A 23,186-nucleotide genomic window follows, 5' to 3' on the forward strand; every position below is an offset into this window, starting at 1 on the left:
TGATTTTCAGTCTGGGGGTTGCAACTCTCAATCAAGGATCCCATCCCAGGGAAGTTTTCCCTTCAAAGAGAAATAATTTCTCTCCTTCTCCACTCCCTGTGGATCATTGAGTGATTTTTGGACAAAAACAACCTTGTCCTTATTTCATGATAGCAGTTAGAAGAAAACTGACAGCTATGAGGTAGTAAAGACAAATGGTGGAAGGGAGGGATTTAGGAAAGTGGGTCTCAGGCTGTGCTTATGAGGAGTGATGACAGCAAACCCATTTCTACAGCAGAATGAAACCTGAAGGGGAATACTTTGCTCTTTCAGACTGCTAGTGTGAATAAAAGGCACATGGAGGGATGCTGGTAGGTTAACAATCAATTAAAAGCAAATTTCCCACCTTGTGTGATGTTAGAAGGCTGTGGGTGATATAAAATGAGACAAAGATGAGGTACCATGGTGAGCTTCTTGAGTAATGCAAAGACTTTAAACAGGTCACTTAGCTGGGACAACCAGCACGGTGGTGGGGTTTCCCTTTTGGTCTGCAGTTTCACCCTCTGTGAACAGTGCAGGGCTACATTTAAGCTCATACAATTGACTCTATTTCAGCTAAAGGAAAAATGATGAGAACATTCCGCTGATCTTTCAAAAAAATCCTAAGCCCATGTCTTAATGGTACTAAAACCACTGTATGCAAATTTAGTTCCCTAGAAATGTCATTCTTTAGCTGTTACCTGACTGGTTATTTTAGTGATCATGTTGTAGTTCCCCGTTGTCATATGTGTATTCTTCAAACCATTGCCATTGGGTTTAAATACCATCATCAAGCTGGAGCAGAATGGGATCATGTAACACCAGCAAAATCAAGGTTAAAAAAGCTGTAAGGAGCAATTTCAGACCATGGCACTGTTATATGCTGATACCCTGCTCAAGTGCAGGGCCCCAAAAAATCAGTCCATCAATCATGGATTCCCATGTTGTCCAAAACATGGTTTTTATTCTTCACTGCTCTTCATTGGAAGTACTGGTGGACTGAAGCATGGTTTGGTTAATGGCTGGACCCTGGTGTTTCTATCCATGCTGCTGACTGTTGTGTGATCACATGGTAGCTCCAGCTCTACTGAAGTTTGTTGCTATACCATGTCCTTAGGTGCCACATCTACACATCTTTTAAACACCTCCAGGCACAGGACTCAAGGTGTGGCCTCACCAGGGCTGAGTACAGGGGAAGGAGCCGCAGCTGCCCCTCAGGCAGGAGAAGGAGAAAGAGAAGGAGGAGGAGGAGGGGTGGTGGCTGCCACCTGTGCTCCCAGGTCTAACCCTGATCCCCACCACCCAGGCCTCTCCAGCTGTCAGGTTGCAGTTGCTGTCAGCAGCCGCCTTCCCCTGTGCCTGCCGGTGCCTCGCTGTCCTCCTAGGTCAGCACAGCTGGGGAGCAAGGAATCAGAGAATCACAGAAAGTCAGGGGTTGGCAGGGACCTGGAAAGATCATCTATTCCAACCCCCCTGCCAGAGCAGGGTCACCTCTAGCAGGTCACACAGGAACACATCCAGGTGGGCTTTGAATGGCTCCAGGGAAGGAGACTCCACAACCTCCCTGGGCAGCCTGTCCCAGTGCTCTGTCACCCTCACAGTGGAAAAAATCTTCCTAATATTTATATGGAACTGTGTATGCTACAGTTTATATCCATTGCCCCTTGTTCTATTGCTGGTCACCCCTAGGAAAAGCTTTACTCCATCCTCCTGGTGCTCGACCCTTACATATTTATAAACATTGATGAGGTTACCCCTCAGCCTCCTCCAAGCTGAAGAGCCCCAGCTCCCTCAGCCTTTCCTCATAATGGAGACATTCCAGTCCCTCAATCATCTTGGTTGCTCTGCACTGGACTCTTTCAAGCAGTTCCCTGTCCTTCTGGAACTGAGGAGCCCAGAACTGGACATCTCTGATGGCGCTGTGAGTCTTGTTGGTTCAGCACCTGTCTTCATAATATGTCTGGCATCCCTAAGAAGAACCTGAGCCTTGTCAGGCCTGAGGTGTGCAGCCTCCCAGATGAGCTGTCAAGGGGGGTAAAAATGCCCCATGTCATTCCTGTCCTTCTGCCAGTACCGGTGTGCCTTGGTTCCCTGAGACACCCTGCGTGCCTGGGGCAGCTGGCAGGAGAAGAAGGACCAATGCTTGGGTTTCTCTGCAAGAACCTGCCCTTGCATGGTGGCAAAATGACCTGATGACAATGATTCCAGGCCACCTCTAAGATGGGGAAGTGCAGCCCACCATGGCCTTGGTAAAGACATTAAGAAGCTTCCTTTCCCTTTCTGGATATCACTACTGAGACCTGGTAAATATGTAACCCTCTGCCCTCAATAACCTGAGAAAACTTTTTGCTGGATACAGGTTGCTCTGGTCTCCACCCAAATCCTTGTCTCCCAGCCTGATATCCAGCCAGAAAATTACTACCGGATCCAGCAGACTGAAAACTGTTCAGCTCCCTACTCCATTTCCTAATTTTCTTTTTCATCTGGTGGTTTCCAAGGGTGGTTTCTTTAATTTAGATGGGTCAAAACTAGGCTTCCAAACACCTCCAGGCCAAGGTCTGAACTGTGGTTTTGAACCTTGTTGCTCAGAGCCATGCCTGGCCCTGATCATAGATGCTTTTAGTGCTCAGCACTTCCACACTTGCCTAGAGAGCACATAATCAGCATCATAAGCAGTCCTAAATCTTAAGAACCAGAGTGCAGATAAAAAGAACACTTTAAGAAATTATATATATCCCCTATTTTTGAAGGCAGTCTTATGATCTGAGGAGCCTGACTCATGGGCTTGAAAGCTTGCTTCTGGCAAGAGCAACTCCTCATCACCCAAGAAGGAAGAGTGATGGGTAATGCCAATAGGCCCTCTGAATCACTGCTGACAATATAGATGCTTAATGCAGATTCTGCTGCTTTATCCTACAAAAATAGATGGTACACGGAGAGATTTTACAAGGATGCAGCCCCGAAGGTGGCTAAGAGCATTCTCTAGCACCATCTAGTGCTATGACAGACCAGTTCTTAAAAAAACCTCATTTAATCATCATATGGATCAATACCACAGGCAGTTTTAAGCACCGTGGTGCAGAACTGTGAAGTGATGCATAAGTTGGAATATATTACATGAAAGGGTGAGCATTAATTTGAATTAAGTATTGGCCATGAACCGAGGTAATGACATGTGGCATATATATTGCAGGCAATGCAGACCTGTGATTTATGCTAGCTGGGCTTTGGAAGCAAGAATCCATGTTATTAAAGTACACGTTCAGTCATTTCAGAAAATCAGTGTGGATTCATAAATTGAAACTTCAGGAGCTAAGCATGGATATCCCTGCAGCATTTAAAATGTCTCCTTTTCCCCAGCAAATTGTCACTTCTCTAAATATCTCTGTCCCTCTCCAAAACTGCCCTGTCTTAACTTAAATTTTTGCAAGACTTCCTTCAAGACTTGTGAGATTCATCCCCAGGGGAGAATTTCTCACATGAAAGAAAGAAAAAAGGGAATAGTGACCAGCAACCATCAACACCTCCAGCAGCTGAAGGGAGAGCTGCATTGAACCAGGCTGTGAAACTGGGGGACTGGGGACAAAAAACTATATAGAGGACACGGGCTCTTGGGTTAAAAGCCCAAGGCTCAAGCCAGATTTGTCAGACACATTCTCATCAGCCAGTGTGACCCACATCAAACCTGGGGCCATGCTTTGAGTGCTGGGAAGGGAATACAAGGGCACTATGCTATTATTTAAATACTATATTTTCCTTATTCATTTGTTAGACAAGGTTGTATGAAAATCAGACTTGTGTAATGTTTTCTGTTTGGCTTAATGCTTGGCTACCTATGGCATGATGTACCTTAGTTCAGTGTTTTCAGGGCTTGTTAAACCCTGATGGAAGAGGTATTATTTTACAAACATATATAATTTCTCTGGTACAGTATCTTCCCTTTACCTTGTCAGAATGTGATAAAATTATTAACAAGGCGATGATGCTAACAGTCCTCATAAAAAAATCTTGCCAGATGTCAGGTTTTCTTCCCTGAGATTGCTTGTGGTAGCAAAAGTCACCCATAGCCAAGGACAGGTCAGTCTTGTCTGCTGATGTCCTGTGTTGAGCTGGTCTTAATTTCTTCTCCATCACAAGAAAGCCCAAACAAGGGACTCAGAAGGTACATCCTTTACCATTGAGCAACTACAGCCCTAACCATTGAGTTGGTTCAGCTCAGCTGCATTAATTTCTCAGACTTTTGTTTATATATTCAGTGTTTCAGGGTCAATGGCAGTGAAGTTTTGGCTGGAAACTTATGAGGGAAACTTATTAAAGCTTCATGAAATTCCAGCACAAAAGAAAATCAACCTCCAAGACAGAGCCAGAAACCTGCTGCACAATTTGTGCCAGCACCAGGGGTTGTGGCAGGACAAGGAGCCTGTGTTTGAGATGTAGCCCATGCTTTTTGGTACACGAGTGGGCATGGGACACTGCACCTCCATCCAACATCTCCATCCCCAGAGCTGCTGAAAATCTTCTCTCCTGAGCCAAACTGATGCAAGAAAAAAGGGGTGAAGAGGACAGAAGGACATGCATAGCCTTGCAGGTTACTCTGTGATCCTCCCAAATGTGCTTAGCAGTATTTTATAAAAGGTGGAAAAGAGTACAGGGGTCTCTTTATTAAATAATAGAATGATGGGAGAAGTACATGAGAATGTCAAGAGGGGAGGAGTCAAAGTTGAAAAGCACATTGCCAAGTGGCATCTCAAGTAGTATTTCAGGTAGGACTGTACACTAAGCACTATCCACACTATGGACAGTAAGTCCACTCCAGGTGTGGCTGCACCAGCACAGAATGATGTGGAAGGATCACCTCTCATCCTGCTGGGAATTATTTTTCAAATGCAGCTCAGGATACCATTGACCTTCTTGGCTGCAAGATCACATTACCAGCTCATGTTCATCTTGGTGTCCACGAGTACCCTCGGGTTCTTTTTTGCTGAGCTACTTTGCAGCTGGGTGGCCCCAGTATGCACCATGCCTGGAGGAGTTTGTTTCCAGGTGCAGCATTTTGCACTTCTCCTTGTTGAAATTTACAGGGTTCTTGTTGGCCCTGTTGAGGTCCCTCTGGATGGCAGTGCAATCCCCAGGAATATCAGCCACTCCTCCCAGTTTGGTGTCACCTGCAAACTTGCTGAGGATACAACCTGTCCAATCATCCTGATCATTAATGAAGGTGTTAAACAGGGCTGGAGCCAGCGTTGACCTCTTGGGTAAAACTGCCAATTACTGGTCTCCCATCAGACTTTGTGTCACTTCCATGGCACATCATGCCTGGCCACTCAACATGTTTCAGCTCACCTCACAGCCTGCTCATCCAGCCCATACATCAACTTGTGTGTTAGAATTTGATGGGAGAAAAAGCCCTCACTGAAATCCAGTTAGACACCTGTGGTTAATACTCTTGAAAAGATGGTTGCTTCTTTTAGGGGGGGGAGTCTTCAAAAATCTGAGTCAGGACTCTGATCCACATTAACCTGTGGTTTAAGAGGGCTCCAGTGATATGAGGACTGCAAGCAACTGCAGATAAAATAAGTGCCACCATAGTTTCCCAACAGAAAACAAAATGAGGAAAATTACAGTCCATTTCCACCCTCTGTCAAGGCACATTATTTGTAATAACACCTTTACATGGAACTGAGCTCACGTTGGAAAAGGTGCCAAGAAAATACATTCTCAGCTGGTGAGATTAGATCCTCCTGGTGTAATGCAATTATTCTCATTAAAGATCTGGGACCCAGGATTTCTCTTCAGATAGAGAAGAGCCATCACCTTGGAACATCACTCCTTTGGAGACTGAGATTGCTTAGTTGATTTCAAGACATTGAAACATTTAAAAATATTAATTAAAAAAAAGTAATTCCTTTGAGTGAAATAACTGTCTAATATTGGCTTCTTCCTTACTGGAAAAGCAATTTCTTGTAAACAGTTTATTTCTGGCTCCATTTTAGCACTATGTGTCACCAAAAGTTATTTGAAAAACTTGCCAAAAAATGAAAATCAAATCTGTTTAAAAACTATTTTATTTCTGCCTTGTCCAGCTCTAATTCAACACCCCCTTTTCTTTTTAAAATGTGTATTAAACACACCTTTTCTTTGAGTTTAGAAATGCAGGATAGAGTGGAGCAGGTAGAAAATTTTACAGCTGCAGTCTTGATCTTGACTAAAAACCTTGAGTCTGAATCTAAACAAGAGTCTCTATAGCTGCAGGGTTTGGGTTTTCTTGAAATAGCAGGTGGTGGTTCAGATAAGAAATGCTGATTCTGCCCATTACACAGACAGGAACCAGGTGCGAGGTGCAGATCTGCACTGGAACTTCCTGAAAATTTGGGAGTCTGCAGCCAAAATGCTTCTTGGATCTGATCACTGCTGCATTTCCAAGTATATTTATTACAGTGTGTCAGATTGCCTGCAACTGCAAACACAGCCTAAAAACATGCATGCTTCAGTGTGGCAATGGGAAGAGCACTAATGAACAATTCATAGGCTAATGGGCAATGCTGTATTTTGAATATTTTTCTCCTTCAAAGAAGATCAGTGCTGTTGTTGTGTTATTACAGAGTCATAGAATTGTTGAGGGTGGAGGCAGCTCTTGAGATTGAGTCCAACCCTTCTTCAGGAAGGTTATCTAGAGCAGGTTGTCCAGGCCTGTGTCCAGTTTGGTTTTCACAACATCTCCAGGCAAGCTGTTCCAGTGTTTGACTGTCCTTCCAGTAAATATTTTCATGTGTTTTAATTTGTGCCCGTTGCCTCCTCTCCTGGCAATGGGTACTGCTGAGAACACTGACTCCCTGGTCTTCATTATCTCCCATAAAGTTTTTATGTATGGTGATAACACAGGCTGAATGGTCCCACCTATCAGTCTCTTCTCATCTGAGAGATGGTCCAATCCCCAGTTATCTTTGTGGCCCTGTGCTGAACTCCCTCCAGTAAGTCCATGTTCCTTTTGCACGGGGGACACCAGAACTGAGCACAGTGAGCCAGGTGTGGCCTCACCAGGACTGAGTAGGGAGGAAGGGTCATAGAATCATAGAATCATAGAATCATAGAATCATAGAATTAGCTGGGTTGGAAGGGACCTCAGAGATCATCAAGTCCAACCCTTGACCCACCGGTGCGGTTGCTAGACCATGGCACTGAGTGCCACATCCAGGCTCTTTTTAAATGTCTCCAGGGATGGAGAATCCACCACCTCACCGGGCAGTCCATTCCAATGTCTGATCACCCTCTTTGTAAAGAAATTCTTTCTGATATCCAGCCTAAATCTCCCCTGGCACAACTTAAGACTGTGTCCTCTTGTCTTGTTGAAAGTCGTCTGGGAAAAGAGACCAACTCCCACCTGGCTCCAACCTCCTTTCAGGGAGTTGTAGAGAGCGACGAGGTCTCCCCTGAGCCTCCTCTTCTTCAGGCTGAACAGCCCCAGCTCTCTCAGCCTCTCTTCACAGGGCCTGTGCTTGAGTCCCTTCACCATCCGGGTTGCCCTCCTTTGGACCTGTTCCAGGACCTCGATATCCTTCCTGAACTGAGGGGCCCAGAACTGGACACAGGACTCGAGGTGTGGCCTCACTAGGGCTGAGTACAGAGGCAGAATCACTTCCTTGGACCTGCTGGTGACGCTGTTCCTGATACAGGCCAGGATGCCATTGGCCTTCTTGGCTACCTGGGCACACTGCTGGCTCATGTTCAGTTTCCTGTCAATCCAGACTCCCAGGTCCCTTTCTGCCTGGCTGCTCTCCAACCACTCTGTGCCCAGCCTGTAGCGCTGCATGGGGTTGTTGTGGCCAACCTTTAACCTCCTTTAACCTGCTGGAAATGCTTTGCCTAATGCAGCCCAGGATAATGATGATCTTCTGAGAGTAGATTTAAATTGGATATTAGGAAAAAGTTCTTTACCATGAGGGAGGTGGAAAAATGGAACAGGTTGCCCAGGGAGGTGGCTGAGGCCTCATCCCTGAAGATATTCAAGGTGAGGCTTGACAGTGCTCTGAGCAACCTGACCTCACTGAGGATGTCCCTGCTTACTGCTCAGGGTTGGACTAGGTGACCTGTAGAGGTGCCTTCCAACTCAAATTAATCTGTGATTCTGTGACCCCCAGATCCCTAATGGGATCTCAGTGTCCCCTTTTGTCACTGCAGGGGGGTTGGACTAGGTGACCTTTAGAGGTCCCTTCCAACCCAAACCATTCTATGTGCAATCTTTCCAGTATCCAGTGCCCCTTCTGTATGAGGGAAAATGAACTCCTTTACCTGTCAGCAAGCAGGAAGATCTGAGGCTGTGAGCAGCTGTAAAACCTACAAGGGGAGTTCTCAACTGGTGTAAGTTTGGCTTTCTCCTATATTTTTGCAACTAATTTTTTTAATTAATAATGAGACCTCAGCGATGGTCCAAGAAGCTCATCTTGATAAACAAATAATTTGTTTTCTATTTTGAACACACACTAGAGAAACCAAGCTACAGATGGTGTCTGATGAAGCTGCAATATACATTATTTCTCAGAGCAGACAAGACAGTAAAAGTCTTAGAGGGACTGTTGTTGAAGATGTAGTTACCCTCTGAGGGTATTCGAATGCCTCATCTACACTAAAAAATCGGATGCTGGTGTAACCTGCATGGCTGATCAGAGACCAACTGAAGTTTCTAAGAAGCCTGTGTTCATAAAATATATCACCTCAAATCAATGAACACAGAAAGTAAAAAAATAGTGGATTAATTCTGACAAAAATCTTGCAGTAACATTGGGTAGTTGATTTATTGCCCCATCTTTAGAGCTCTGCATCACTGAATGAAGCAGTCATAACCCATCCTTCAGCCTCTGCCTCCAGATGGCTTTCCATTGCCTCAAGTGTATTTAAAGAGTTCTTCTGAGAAAATGGAAAAGTAGTACATGCCTGACTCATAGCAAGATCTTTCCAGAAATGGCCAACACCTCTGTTATGGAAAAATTCATATCCCTGGAAAAAAGCACATAAAACTTTTGACAGGACTTGATCCAGCTGAGATAAGCTAACTTGAGTGAAAGTACCACAGTTTTATACCACCTGTTTAAAATAACCTTTTTTTTTTTTTTGATTGTTATATATTATATTACATTTCACCTCATCTCATCTCACTTCTCTACATACAACTGTAGAAAATCTTCCATCTCTGTGGATTTGATTTAACACTTCATATCAGACATTTGAATTTGCATCTAGACAACTGGAGCAGCATGTCTTTGGGTTTCTTAGGCAATTATTTAGCTACATAATTTCAGGCAGCACTTTGCAAAAAGATTTGACTCATCTTCCCAACGTTTGGAAGATCATGTGAATGAGGGAATCATTCTGGTTTTGACACAATTTGGAGGTGGGTCACACACAAACACAGGGGAAACTTGCAAGTTATCTCAATGTCTTAAAATGACTGAATTATGGTCCCAGTTCATTTTATTAAAAGATGGTTGTTCAACATTGACTGGGGCTCAAAGTTCTGAGCTAGAAGACACCTCTGTTGTAGCATCTGAAGAGGGGAGACATCCTGCAATGCATGCTGGGCAGAGATTTATTTTATTAGCACCTATTAACACCTCCAAAAACCAGTTAGTGGCTCCTGAGTTTCTTTCTCTGTTCCATTCTGTTCACAGCCACATCACCTGTGTTGTGTTGTGTTGTGTTGTGTTGGACACCTTGTCCTCAAAAACAGGGACAAACCCTGCTGGGCTCAGGAGGGGAAGATGAGGACCTTCCCCAGCTTTGTAAAACCTGGAAATAAGTGGGACAGGATAACATTTATTTTCTCAAGTGGTTTTCCACAATGAAAGGAATACCCATCCTGCTAGGTTATTCCTGCTCTCCTGCCTGCTCTGCAGGGCAGCTCCCTGTACCTCACCCTGCTTCACATGAAACTAATGAAATCACAGCATAATATTTTCCATACCACATATTGTGTCCTTGCCACAGTGAGTTATATGTTGCTTGTAAAATATTTGCTTCATCTGTGTAAAGGGGAGGAGGGGGAAGGGTGGAGGGAAGGTCCCTTTCACTACCTGATTTATATGTCAAATATAAACCTAAAATGAAACATGTGGCTGATTGCCTGCAAAGTTTTATGTCAGGTGTAGCAGTCAGTGGCCCTGCTCATAAATCACACTGCTCTTTTGTAACCATTGCAACAAATTTATAGGATTTATAACTGGGTTATTGAGCTATGTCAACAGTGTAAGCATTTTCTTATTAATAAAAGGACTGCTAAATTGAGAGATGGTTTGTAAAGCAAGTGCCCATAATTTTTTCAGATGGGAGGAAGGAGACACCTTATTGTTGGTAATCTTTTAAAACAAAACACTTGTGAAAGTCCTGGGCCCCTCCCTGAGCTCCCACTGCTTTATTTGCAGGCTCTAGGGGCCTGCAAAACAAGCTCCTTATTCATAAATGTGGGATGATGCTGTAAGGATGATGTTTCCGTTGGTGATTCACAAGGTTTACTCAGTATGTTTGATTCATCCATGAAGAAAAACAACCTCTGGCTGAGGGACAGATGCTTATGGGGATCTGACATCTGATTTTAGCTGGGTTATACAGGGTTATGAGCAGGGGTGGGTTTTCTCTGTATAACAACTTTCCCCAGAACAGGAAACCAAACTAATGCCCTAAAATTTTGGCTCTGGTCTGTAAGATTGCAAAGGAAAGGGGCATTTCTGTAGGGTTTTAGTTGGCCTCTTGTGTGCTAAAATTCCATTTCTAAAGGTTTGTGTTATGTTGCAGGGTGTTAAACTGTTGGCAGCTTCCAAAAGGGAAAAGGTGGCATTGGTGAAGAGGCAAGGTGCTGTTGCTGCAGGATACCTTAGGGTGGAAGATGCTGTGTAAGTACATGATGTTTGCTACTACTCAGGGATCCTCTGACCAAAGCAAGATCCTCCAGAGATGTTGGGAAACAGTTAACTGATATTCCAAGGATTGGCTCCAAAAGACCTGGTGGTTCCTCTGAGTCAGATAATCCTGCTCTGTGGACTGGGACTTCATGTTCTTAACATCAAAGTTCCAGATCTCAGCACCCAGAGATATAACTCTTGGTTTCAGATTTATGCTCAGATTTCATAACTGATGATCCCTTCTAATATATTTTTCATTAAAATTTACAGATATGCCTAATATCAAGAAATAATTCAATCTTTTAATATGAAAGTGCCATTTTTTAAAAATTATTTCATACATGAAGTATCTTATAATTAAAAATTACTACAAAGACCTGAATCTAGAGTGACTGGTAACTCTATTTTATGGAAGCTTTTAAGAAATCCTCCCCCCAAATTATATTTTAATCCTATTTAATTATTTTTGTATGTAAAAAATTAGAAGGGCTCTGGCCTGTGTGCCTCTGTCAGATCATTAAACCCTAAAGTAGAATCAGATTTCATGATAGCAGCAACCAGACCTGTATAGCAAAGGAGAAGAAAACAAAACTCCACTCTTCATAGGATGAGTTTCTGTGTGAAGGCTCTAAAAATGTAATCCCAGAACATTTAGTAAAACTGGTCAAAAGTGACCTTAGTTTTCCAATGGAAATGTTTAAGCTGTTTTAATTATTTTAATTTAATATTTTGTATTTTTAAGTTCTTGTTTGCCTCTTTACTTAATTAGGAATAAACACAGGTCTGAGGTGGTTTCTCTGGCTATAGTGATAGAGGAAATGAAATGTGCCTGGGGACATTTCTGAGCCAACTGGCAGGTGATGGCTTTCAGCTACCCCAGCAAATGTCTTCACCACCCAGACAGGTTGGCTGCATCCAAAACACAAACTGGGAACAGGTCCTAAACTCCTCCAACCCCACACTGAGCCTGGGAATAGATTGGAGATGTTTCTTACTGGGCAGGGACAACCCAGGGGATGTGGTAATGGGTTCCTCACATGGACAAATCAAATATTTCTTGTGTTTAAATGAATCTGCCTTAACATCAGTCCAGGGAAGAGGAAATTTGCAGATACAGGGGAAAAGCCAAGGCTTAGGAACTGGATGGAAGTTGTATGTGAGATCTGTGTCTGTGCAATGGTGGTTGGGAACAAACCACTTGTGTTTCTTCATTGAGTAGCAACTCTGTTATGTTGGCTTTGCTGCTCCATCTGCTCTGATTGAAGTGGAAGAGGAGTGCAAGCCAAAGAACCTCCCAGCTGGGTCTAGGGCTGGGTATTTGATGCCCTGAAAGCTGGGCTTGAAGTTAAGCAAGTACTTAGATGTTTTGTTGCATCTGGGGTGGAGAGAAGAGAAGAGAAAACTGATTTGGCACATACAGATGGAAATGCCATCCTGATTCTACAGTTAGTTATGTTTATTGCAATGAATAAGGGCAGAAGGAAAATCTGACCAGGTAAAGGTAGTGAGAAATTTTATATCTGTGCTACTCTGGCAGTCAATTGGGCAGGATGTGGTAGAACCAAGAATCTGAAGACAATGTCCCAGTGTCCCTCATTCAACAATTTTAACTCCATTTGAACTGCAGCCACCTTCCACACGATATTTAAAAAAAGTTGATTAAAAAAAAAGGAAGAAAGAAGAAAAAAACATCCCTACCAGATTTTCCCTCAACCATTTAGGAAACTTTGCTTTTCCACCCCACTGTTTCCTAAGGTGGCACAGCCAGTGTGCCTTTCCAGCTGCTTGATTTCCTTGTGCTCTGATTTTTAGCACTGTCTGTAAATATCAGCTCTGCTCTGGGGATTTGGGGCAATTGATCTGCCCTCTCTGCTGGCTGCCTGTCTTGCAGAGTGAACTCATGGCCAGATGAAGATCCACATCCTGCAGTCAGTCTCTTTACTTATTATAGATAATGATGGTTTTCACAAAATGCTGGGCACTGTTTTCTTCCATTTTTACCATTTTTGAGTGACCACTACTTGATAATTCTTTGCAGTCTTGGAGGCTGGCAGAAATAACTTCTGGTCCAGGATCAATGCAAACTCATGAGAATTTGTGCTACTGAGAAGGTGTACAGGGAATAAAGAAGTCACAGAGATGTCCAGCACATGGATAGCACAGGTAGAAGACCTGAGTGGTTTCAGGTTTTAACTGATTTTTTTTTTTTTTTTTTTTTTGGCTAAGTTTATATTCTTGTGACTATCTGGGAAAAGGGACTATGTTACATGCAAACTCAGGTTGGGAGATAAAAATATCAGTCCAAAAGAGAAGGGAAATGCTTGAGGCACCTTCAGGAGCATTAATATGTGAGTCTTCATTGCAGAATGTGTCACCTGAAATATGTGTGCAGGCTGGTAGGGCTGCAGCTTGCAGACCAGGGTGTTACCTCCAAGCAGAGAATCATAAATCAGGGCTCCTTTCTGTGTCCCTTGCCTCCAGCCTCTGCCTTCTGGCCCATGACAAAGCAAGACATGAGTACCCAAATAATTTTAAGAAAGTTGTGATTTTCTCTTTTCTAAAAAATGTTTGTGTCAAAGAATTTTAGAAAATTAGGCTCTATGACAGTTACTTAGGAACCAGGTTTGCCTTTCTTGTTCATTTTTCCTGCAGTAGAAGCAAAATATATGGATAGAGCAGATGCACCATGTGGGGAATGACCAATATGCCCATGACATCCCAAGAAGTTGTAAATGAATAATAAATACCCCAGTGGATCTTAGCAACTCTTTACACAACAACCTACTCTAAAATGCTCTTTCCAGTGGCCTCTATACCACTCCCACATGTATGTGCCTGCTATGCAGGCAAGGTCCACACTAAAGACACACCTGAAACATCCACAGGAAATGCCAGGAATAAGGAGAAGTGGAGAGCAGGTGATGTTCAGGTGTGGAGTATCTCCCCCCAGGAAAATGCATGATGGAAGGGTGGCAACCTCCATCCCTAAGACTCTTTAAATAAGAACATAATGAAGAGGTAATTTAAGGGCCAGTTCTCCTCTGTCTCACACCTTGTGTGGTCCTCTACTGCTCTGCTAGACACTGTTTGACCAGAATTCCCCACACTCTCTTAACAGCTTCCCACAGATTTATGGTGGGGGAAATTGCTTTTTAGCTGACCAGATGACATCTGCTCTGTCCCCTCCAAGGTTTTTGGAGCAGTGTTGCTCCAGAGAGATGTGTTCAGTGTCAATTTCAGTTTTATATATTTTATTAGAGCTGTTAAATAAACAAGCCTAAAACCAGAAAAACATCAGTGAAGCTAAGCTTTTTATGAATAAAATGCTGAACTAATCCAACAATAGAATACTTGAACTATCAAATGGACAGGACAGGACACTTTCAGTGCTGGATTGAAGCTGAATTATCAATTGTACTAGAAGTGTTGTTTACTCTTTTGTAAATGCTAATTCTAAGAAGGTGGCTGTGAATGACCAGTCAGGAATTTTACAGTTGTCATCCAAATGCATTTAAAACAACCCAACAGATTAAATAATTTAAATGTCCCATGTTTGAATCACAGCATAAGAATAATTTCTTTATATTTCAGTCCTTATGTTCAGCCTCAACTTCCTCTGCTCCTTTTCCCATCAGAGATACCGTAATTCAGAAATTAATGGAGTGGTCCAGAAATTATGACAGTGGTTCAGAACCTTTATTAACTGGGATTTCAATGACAGCTCAAGATCTGAGGACTCCTGAACACAGGATATGGTTCACCAAATGTCTTTGCTGACTTTGTTTGGAACTGCTGGACCTGGAGGATTTTTCTATCTGACCTTCACCCATGGTAGTTTTATGAGTGCACCCAAACCCCAGAAGCATACAGCTGATTTCTGACATCCTAAAATGAAATGGCATGAGAGGGTGTCTCCCATGTGAGTTTTTTAAAATTGAAGATGTCTATTTTCTCTGCCATGTAGTGTGTGTTGCTGAAGGTTTTGGACATACCCAGTACACCAAGGCCATGCAGCTTAGTTCAGTCAAATCTGAATTAGGTTACTGTTGGTCATCACTAAGTAGGGAAAGTCCTGCACAGGCCAAGAATTTTTGAAACATTTAGCATTTTGCATAGCAGAAATTGCTGCTAGGTTTTGCTCCTAGTAAATAAATAAATAAACAATGAAACACAATATCTTGGACCATCAGATCAGCTCAGAGTAAATTTCCACGGCCTTGCTTAAGCCCAAAGTTTCTCAGAAGTTATTGTAACCTTCCCCGTGCAAGATGAATAGGAAAATCCCAGCCCAGGTAAATCAGCTGCCCAAACACCCATCCACCAGCAAAATAAAAATAAATTCACACCAGCAGGAAAGCTCAACATCATCCTGCTACCCCTTGTTCTGATATGATATGAAGGTTGATTTCTGGTGATGACACAGTGACTACAACAACCTCTCTGTTTCTGGGCAGGCAGCTTGTTGTCATTGATGTGCATCTCAATGGTGAAATGATGCTAAAAATGAATGATTGAGATATAAATATAGATTGAAATACAACTATTAAAATAATTAAATGTAGGGAAAAATACCTGTCCAAAGAAAATCAAAGTTCTTAAAGCAAGCACTCAGATTAAGTGCATAATCAGGAGCTTAATTTTTGAGATGAATTAGTTCAGACCCCACCTGCAGCTCTGGGGTCCCCAGCATGAGCAGGACATGGAGCTCTTGGAGTAAGTCCAGAGGAGGGCCACAGAGATGACTGGTGGGCTGGAGTACCTCTCCTGGGAAGACAGGCTGAGAAAGTTGGTTGTTCAGCCTGGAGAAAGCTCCAGGGAGACCCTAGAATACCTTCCAGTAGCTGAAGGGGCTACAGGTTGATGGGGCTTGGAGCAACCTGGCTTAGTGGGAGGTGTCCCTGCCTATGGTAGGGGGATTGGAACTGGATGATATTTAAGGTCCCCTCCAACCCAAACCATTCTGTGGTGAACTGTTGGACTCCATGATCTAAAAGGACTTCTCCAACAGTGACAATTCTGTGATTCTATGATAATAATTAAGAGCCATAATTTATTAAGGCTCCCTGTGCAATTTGTATGCTGCTGTGCATTGGGACACTTGCCAGGAGCAGGAAGAAATTCAAAGGACTCAGTGCCACAGAGCAATCTGTGCTCAGATCACACAATGCCATTGTTTCTTCTCTTCCCTCTCCCTCCCACTTCTCCAGTCTACCACTGGTTGTGTCCAGATGTGTTTTTCCTCTCCTCAATACCCATAAAAGATTTCTTCTTTCATGAGCTGCCCCTTGTTTAATGCAACTCACTGTGCTGCTGTTCTGTATTTGTTTTTTTTTTTATTGTACAAAATCTGTTTATCTGTTGGGTTCCTGACAGTAACAAAACCCAGGACATGCATGAAGAAATCCTCTTAAGAGGTCAAAAAATTGCTGCAGCATTAATTGCTCATCTGGTACCCACCATGGATCATCCCTTGGGCTGATGGCTTCACATATTGACTCTAGGCTGTGCATGATGGGGCTGCCCACGTGTTGCATGAGCTGTGTGTAGTGGTAGCACTTGGGAGCTACTGGCATGTGTGTCTGGGTCAAAACACAGCTACTGTGTCATTTCTCTTTGTTTTTCCCTCAAAAATAATTCTATGGTTCTATGTATAGGACCTGCAATGATCTGGACATCTGGGTGGGACAGCTGGAGGAGGACAGACCTCCTGCAACTGGACAGGTGAGTGAGGCTGGACTGAGCAGGGATGGGATCAGAACTATGGAGAAACTGTCATGAGATGGGGCTGCTGGTTTTGGCTTGTTTAATTTAGCAAAACAAAAGCTCAAGGGAGGATGTGACAGCTGTCTATAAATATGCTAGGGAGAGAAAAAGAGTTATTCCAGCCTAAGGACAATGCTGGCACAAGAACAAATGGGCATGAAGTGGCTATGAATAAATCTAGGTTGGAAATGAGGGGAGGTTGTTAGCAACTGGGGTGATGAGTTCCCTCCTAAGCAGGAGGGAAGAAAACAGGTGTTGGTAAAAGACAGAGTGTGATTGATTTATGAGATCTTTATGATGTTTTTGCTTAGAATTGCAAGTGTTAGAGGCATGAGAGGTCCTCCCAGTCCTGTGCCCTCTGGTTGGGTTGCTGCTGGAGGTGCAATAGGTAGGCTGAGATGAAGTGCAGGTATTTCTTCTACAGATTTTCAAGGCTGAAACAGAATCTAATGCTCAACTAACTTAACCTGTCCTCAGCACCCATGATACCCATATCAAATTCAGTGTTTCTGTCATGAGTGTGTCCTTACTTCAGGTAAAGATTCAAATGATGGGGAACTCACCTGCCTTTGGGATCCTGTTCCTCAGCGTGCACAGACAAACCAGGCACAAAGCCTCATCTCTCATCTCTGTGCTCCACACTGGTCTTTGTGACAGCTGCTGTGATGTTTCCTGCAAAATATAAAAGGACTCTGGAACTAAGAGAGGACAAACAAGTACTTGCTGATACTTCTTCCACTGGTGTTCATCAATTCACATACCAGGAATCTTGCAGGAACACACATTGCCTCTGTGCAGGTGAAGGGGTTAAGTTCTGATACGTCCTACAGCTTGTTCTGTGGGGGTTCTGCACAGTGGCTAATGGAGGGGAAGGCTGAAGAGAACTAAATGAGGCAGTTATTTTTTCTGGATGATTTATCAGACACTTTTTTTTGCAGTGGTGGGCTGTTTCTGGCTGCTCTGACCATGACTCGTGGGGATGGGTTGCAATCAGCACAACGATGGTTCTGTTGCTGCAAAGGAGACTTTTTTATCCTTCTATCCGTGGAGATAAACTGCACCTTTTTGCTTCCTCAAAGGAAATGCTGTCCTGAAGGCCATTTCTTGGAAGGGCTGTAGTTTCCCATCTCTGTCCTCTCAGTTTCACCCAGAGACCTAGGTCACCCTCCTTGCAGGTGATGGCTCTCCTGTTGGTGTCAGCCAAGGTGTGCAAGTCAGTGCACAACTGCTTCTCTTCCCAGTTTCAATCTTAAGGTCAAGTGTGATGTTTCTTCAGCTTGTGAATGCTGTTACCATCTTTTCCTTCCTCTCTGAGGTTTCTTTTGAGATGTTAAGAAGTTATTCTAATCTCTTTCTACAAACACTCTATAGTGAAGAAACAAGGCAAGCAAAGGCAATGCTCTGAAGGGATGTACACGCAAGCACAGAGACAGATGGTTGCTGGAAAGCTTACATGGCCTCTCTGCTAGATGAGCATGGTGAAATTCTCCTTGGCCACTAGAATTCAAATGGGGAGGAGAAATCTTGCCAGAATAACCTGGGGCAAAGATGAACACTCAAGAGCTAAGTCAGTGCCAAGCCAAGCTTCATGGGGAAGCAGTCAAGCACTTCCCAGACGTGAGAGCAATGGGAACCCATCCACAGCAACCCAACAAGGACCAGCTCTGTGCAAAGTAAAGTAACATCCAAAGGGGTTTAACTACAGCCAATTGACCTGGGTGAAAATCAACTTGTGTGCATAAGGCATTTTATCATAAAGCAGCTACAGATGTTGCTGGGATTTCTTCCTAGGAGCCTTCACAGTGAGGTGGTAGTTGAATAATTAAGCAAAACCTCCAATGCTTCTCGTAATACAGAAATCAGCTGTCACTGGATATTAATGGAGTGAGGAAAGTAATTAAGTCTAATTTCAAATGTCTCAGCCAATTAAATAAACAAGTGAGAAAAGCTGTGCAATTTAACTCTGCTCATCAAAAATAAAATTGTCAAATTGTCCACATTTACAAATCTCATGCTGAGCCCTTGGAAGGCTTAGGAAGGATTTGTTGAGGAAAATATGCAAGTTGTGCACAAGGTGTCAAGACTAAGTGCACCTTATGTTTTTCTGGTTCATAAAACTTGGATGTTTCAGATTTAAATGCTTCCAAGCTTGGTTCTGCCCTCAGGCATTCCCAAGAAACCACGCTGAGCCTGTCCAAGCCAAGAGCTGTCACCAGGTTTGAGAAGAAGCCTTCGGTTCATAAATGGGAAATACACTTCCCAAAAGGCAGGTGCGTTTGCTCAACCTGCCAGATGGCAGAGCCCACAGAACCACTCTCCCCTGAGCCAGACTTTACAGCTGTGGTGCCAGATCCTGGTCTGGATTGGGTGTGAACTCTACGTGCAGTTGTGCCACTGAATTTGGTAGAGATACAGGGGAGTCAAGCTCACGTAATTAAGGCTAGAAACTGGCTGCTAGAGTCCAGCCCTCCCTGATGTGCATGCTGGAGCTGAGCCAGCCTTGCTGCAGTCTCAGATATCATGTTGGCTGGCCAGATGCCACTGCTTTCACATGCTGGGTCTGCATGAAAACATCTTTGATGACTCAGAAGTGACTATTGCAAGAGACAAGGTCCAAGGTGCAAAGCTGCAATGGAAAGTGTTGAAAGCCCAGGAGCGTGGGAGCTGAGCCTGAGAAAGAGATATGGTGTCTATGGCCTTCAAAGAGATAGAAAGACTCTACAGGCAGCAGCCCACAGGGTCTCTCACCCTGAAGGACTGACAGGCTTGTTTGCTAATGGGAGATTTCAATGTAAGCCTTGACCAGATCTCAGATCCACAGCCCTTGATCTGTCACAAGACCCACGCTCGAGGCAGACCTAGCTGCAACAGGCCAAGCCAACAGAGATTTTATACTCAATAATAGCATTTGTTTTCCTTTGGCTGCATGAGGGGAACTCAAGTTGGGGATTCACAGCTGACCAAGTGAAATATGCATAGCAACATCAGAACACTGTTGAAAGCTAGAGGAGAAAAATGGGCGAAAAGTAGTACAGAGGAGAAGAGAGGTGTGACTTGGATGTGTTTGTTCTCCAATGATTAGTCTTGGCTTTCAGACCCCTCATCCAGAAGTGCTTGTGTACAGCTGGTTTTATGAAAATTAATAATTTGTACAACACTTTTCTTGCTGGTCAGTGTGATGACTGACCTTGCTGAGGCTGCTGGTGGGATCACTTCAAAGCAGTAGATTTAGGAGCCTGGCATCTGTCTGCTAGGAAATAAATGAAGGCCATCAAATTAATGTCACATTCACCCCAGAGGACTCATTGGATGAATACAAATTTTAGCCACTGTTGACCTGTGCTGGATTTAAATTGGTGACCCAGAGATGAAAGGCTTCTGTCCTAGTGCCAGTTCTTTGACTCGCTCTACTGTAACAATAAATATCCCCCAAATCTCTTGGAACTCCCAGCAATTATAGCCTTAAAATAAACTTATAGCACAGGCTAGTGATTACTGAATGTTTCTTATTGTTTCTCCTCTGGGAGATGTGTATCCCTCAGGAAATGAGTTTCTAATTAGATAGAAGCAGGGCAGCAACAGTAGTGTGGGAAAGCTAAATTAATAAAAGCTTCTAGGGTAGCTCTGACCACCCTATATAGGGAGCTGACAAATGATGAAATGTGATGCACCAGGGGTTTTGAACTTTGTCTCTTCTTGGAAGATGCCTACACCAGCTGTGTCAGAAGAGATGGGAGTGGAGGAAGAGAGAAGAGAAATAAAGATACTGCTGGAGACCTCAGCCATACAGAGCAGCCCACAGGAATGTTTCAGCCTGCAAATCCCAGCTGAGGTTGCTGGCAGCACCCTGTGCAGGACTTCAGCTGGTAATCCTTGGGCTGGTTAATAAAATAGTTGTGGATCCTCTGTCCCCCTGAGGTGCTAACCCAGCTCATTTCGGAGTCCGATGTTCCATTTAAAAACAGAATTTTAGGGAGTCTGGATCCAGTTCAAGGTAGTGCCCTGCCCACTCATGGAAAGCTGAGGTTGAAACTCTCTTCTCACTCAAAGAGAAAAAGACCAGTGAGGCTGGAATGAGCCTTTTGGACATAAATGCTTGGTTAACCATGCTAACTGGAATTCCCATGTCTGGTTTTGTTTCTCTGAGTGCAAGAGAAAGGCCTCTCCATCCCTTGCTTGTGTTTGTTTCATTTCCCTCAGTGCATACCATTTATAAACCTTAGGAATGCAAGTAGTCCCTTGATAAATATCTCAGATCTCATCAATGCAACAGTGGTATTCAGAGCAGAAAAACTGGTACAGACACACTCAGTCTCTCTGGAAGTGAAAGTCAGGGTCTACACCCACACTCAAATGTTGTCCTGATGCCTGTTGCTACTGAAGACCAAAATCTTCAAGCTTTATCTTTCTGGAAAATATCAGGGTCATCCTTGCTCAGAAACTGTCTCACTTGGTTAGAGCTGCTTTGCTGTAATGGAAGATGGGCCTTCAGGTGGGAGGCAAAATATGGGTGTTGTGTGCCAAAACACATGTCCTGCAGCCCCCAGCCACATCCCAGGATTGGCAGAGGATGGGTACATGGATGGATAATGTGAGGCTGTTTATGGGAAAGCCCTCTGAAGTCTCAACATTACTTTTACATTTACTCAACATTAAATGATGGAGAAATCCTATTTCTGTGTGTAGGCATCTCAGGACCAATGGGGAAAGTAGGATGTAGGGCAAAATTAAACTTTAAGGAAAGAATAGGATTTAATTTTAGGTGAGAATGTTGCCTTCCTCTGGGCAGTTCAGGGCTTTAGTTTATTTTATTTTGAGGTGGAAAACATACTAGTTCCTATGTGACTGAGAATGATTTGGTTTTTTTATTCTGAAGGCAGACAAACTATTTTTTGCTGAATTTCAGCTTAGCCTGCAAATTAAAGCAAATTGCAGGGGTCCCAAAACTACTCATATGAAAATGGAGAAAGACAAAATTAGCTTCACTCTCTTGGAACCAAAACCAATGAATATCATCCTGTTGGAGTAGCCTTTAAGAAAAGTAAATACTTTGTTCTTAGGATTAAACTTACCATTTTGATCACAGCCACAGTTAAAACCTGTGGTTGTTACACTTTTAATGAATCAGTACTCACCTTAAACTCTCAGTCCATGCATTTTTGTTGCTCTTGTACCATTGAATTTGCCAGACAGATCTTCATCTTCCAGAAACATAGCAAGGAGCATCCCCATCTCTCAGATATGGGATCAGAGAGCAAATCATCAGGTTGGCATTTACCCTCCTGCAGCTGTAATTATGTTCATTCTGGCTGTGTAAATTAAAGTGTAAATTAAACCAGGAATCATTCATTGTAGCTTAAAGCAGCCCAGTCTAGTTTGCTGTTGCTGCACATGAGGATTTTTCATGTGTGAATTTCTCAGAGAGGAGGAGGTTAACTTTTCAGGTCAAGCCAACTCAATTTCTCATGATCTTTTGTAGCTACTCCTGGATCATACTGCCCCAAAGTAAGACTCTTCTCCAGCAAATGAGGATAAAGAGTGGTTTTGTCTACTCTAGCTGTAAATGGCTACCAGCAATAAACATCTGCAGTGTTCCTCAAGAACCTGTTTCACAAACAGTGGGATGCTGGTATATTCCAGCATACAGCCAGGCTTTTCAGTATGAGTGCAGAGACTACAAAGGGTTTGTCTTCAGGAAGAAGAAATTATATGAAACAAGGTAAAACATTAACTCCAGTAGAGCACAAATAGGAAAAGCACTGAATAGAAACATTGGAAATTGCCTGCTGCATTGGTTTATTATTTAGTGTCCTTCTGTCTTGTGGTACCCACTTCAGCAGTGTAATGTTTACCAACAGTGACTCAGATTCAGTTGCAGTTGGGTTTTCTCCCTGTCTTCTGTTTATTACTGGGTTGCACAGAGCACAAAGAGGGCAAGATGTAACTATGGAGAACATGGTGCCTCTCAGTTTGTCTCATCCTGGGTGGCTATTCATGCAGATAAGAATGCTTTAGATGATAACACATCCCGTGAGGATGCTTTTGGCCATGTCCCTTTTCATTCCCACCTTGCAGTGGGAACCATCTGCCATTCTTGAGCTTTCTCATGCTGGAACTAAAGCTGCATCAGGACAGCACCTGATGGGGCTGGGCTTGGAGTGTGTCTTTCATGTTCTGCCACTACCCCACTGGCCTTTAACCTCATGGCTGCTGCCTGTGCAGAGCATCTCCCAAACAGGGCACACAGCAAGGTTTACTAAGTAAGGAGACAGTGGCAAATCTTTCAATAGGTACTGCTGACACCACCTTGCTGGCTCCTCTTACCTTCTTCTTGCATTTCATACTCTGTGCTATGTATCCACCTACTATTTCTTTCATACTTAGACTGTTGACTCCTTGGAAAAGGACTGCATGCAAGTTCTGGGTTTTTAAAGCAGAATAAAACATAGCAAATAATAAGATAGCTGACTAACCTTATCAAAATCAACAAATATCTTGAGTTTTTCTCTGCTA

This window comes from Heliangelus exortis, chromosome 10 (assembly GCF_036169615.1).
Source record: "Heliangelus exortis chromosome 10, bHelExo1.hap1, whole genome shotgun sequence".
NCBI classification, from domain to species: domain Eukaryota; kingdom Metazoa; phylum Chordata; class Aves; order Apodiformes; family Trochilidae; genus Heliangelus; species Heliangelus exortis.